The following is a 1430-nucleotide window of genomic DNA, read 5'->3' as shown; positions in this document are numbered from 1 at the left end:
GAAAACATATCCATTTCTGCCTGTGGGCTAAGCCCATGACCCGGCCACGCACTCCTCAGATTCCCTCCCCCTTCTCTTCCGCAGCCGGCGATGGCCGCCTCCCGCCGCCTGGCGCGGAAGCTCCCCTCCATCATCTCCAAACACCAGCGCCTCATCTCGCCGGAGATCGAAATCCTAGAGGAGACCCCCGAAATCTCCACCTCGCCCGCCTCCATCCCCCTCGACCCCTCCCTGCCGCTCCTCCCGCTCGCCGTCTCCCACCTCTCGCCGCCGAGCCCCCTCCCGGCTCTCCCCGCCGCGCACGCCTCCTCCCCCGCGGCGCTCCTCCGCCTCCTGCGCCGCGCGCGGCACCACCCGCGCCTCGCGCCGCTCGACCTCCACCTCCTCCTCGCGGCCGCCGACGCCTCCTCGGCCTTCCGCCCCGACCACCGCCTCACCGGCCTCCTCGCCGTGCGCCTCGCGGCCTCCCGCCGCCTCCCCTCGCTGCGGCGCCTCCTCCAGCTCGTCCTCTCCCGGCCCTGCCCCTGCGCCGACGACTCCATCTTCGCCTGCCCCGACCTCCTCCCCACCTTCCGCAAGGCCATCCTCGCCTTCGCCTCCTCCGGCGACATCCCTGCGGCGTCCGAAGCCCTCGCGTCCCTCCGCCGCGCCGCGGACTCGCCCCTCCCCGCCGAGTTTTACAACATCATCCTCCACGCCCTGGCCCGTCTCCACCGCCACGACGACGCCATCCGCTTCTATGGCGAGATGACCAACGTCCACCGCCTCTCCCCTGATGCCTACACCTTCAACATACTCATCAACAGCTCCTGCCGTGTCGAAGGCGTCGATGCCGCCATGCGGTGGTTCGAGGAGATGCAGCGCCGGAGCTGTGCGCCGACTGGTGTGAGCTTCAATACTCTTATGCGCGGGTTCTTCAGAGAAGGAAGGTACAAGGAAGGCCTTAAGGTTGCTCACGAGATGCTGCAGCTTGGAGCCGGGCTGTCGGTTGCTTCCATGGAGATTTTGATAGGTGGGTTGTGCGGTGGAGGCGACGCTTTGAAGGCATCAGAGGTGTTTGCAGAGTTTTTGGTGGATGCGGTGGTGCCGGAAGGGTTTGATTGCTTGGATCTGGTTGAATCCCTATGCCATGTTGGAAGGGTGGACAAAGCAGTGGAAATAGTGGAGATGGTATTGGAGAGGAACGGGGTATGCTGCTTAAGTGTCCCTGCTGGCATAACAGTTCTGGATTGCTTGATGAAGGCGGGGAAGCTGGATGATGTGTGCCGATTGATGGGAAGGATGGTTGGGGAGGGGATTGTACCAGATACCATATCTTGTAACTGTATCTTCGAGGCACTTTGTGAAGCTGGCGGACTTCTGATGCAAACAAGCTGAGGATTCTGGCTAAGGAGGAGGGTTTTCAGGCTGATGGTGTGACTTATAGCATG

At 63.3% G+C, this 1430-nt stretch overlaps 1 pseudogene; it reads left to right on the top strand.

The window, feature by feature from the left end:
• Positions 1 to 46: 46 nt before the first annotated feature.
• On the top strand, positions 47 to 1418 carry LOC123178116 (pentatricopeptide repeat-containing protein At2g36240-like; annotated as a pseudogene).
• Positions 1419 to 1430: the final 12 nt, after the last annotated feature.

This window comes from Triticum aestivum, unplaced genomic scaffold (genome assembly GCF_018294505.1).
Source record: "Triticum aestivum cultivar Chinese Spring unplaced genomic scaffold, IWGSC CS RefSeq v2.1 scaffold42731, whole genome shotgun sequence".
Taxonomy (NCBI): domain Eukaryota; kingdom Viridiplantae; phylum Streptophyta; class Magnoliopsida; order Poales; family Poaceae; genus Triticum; species Triticum aestivum.
This window is presented reverse-complemented; position numbering and strand designations above follow the sequence as displayed.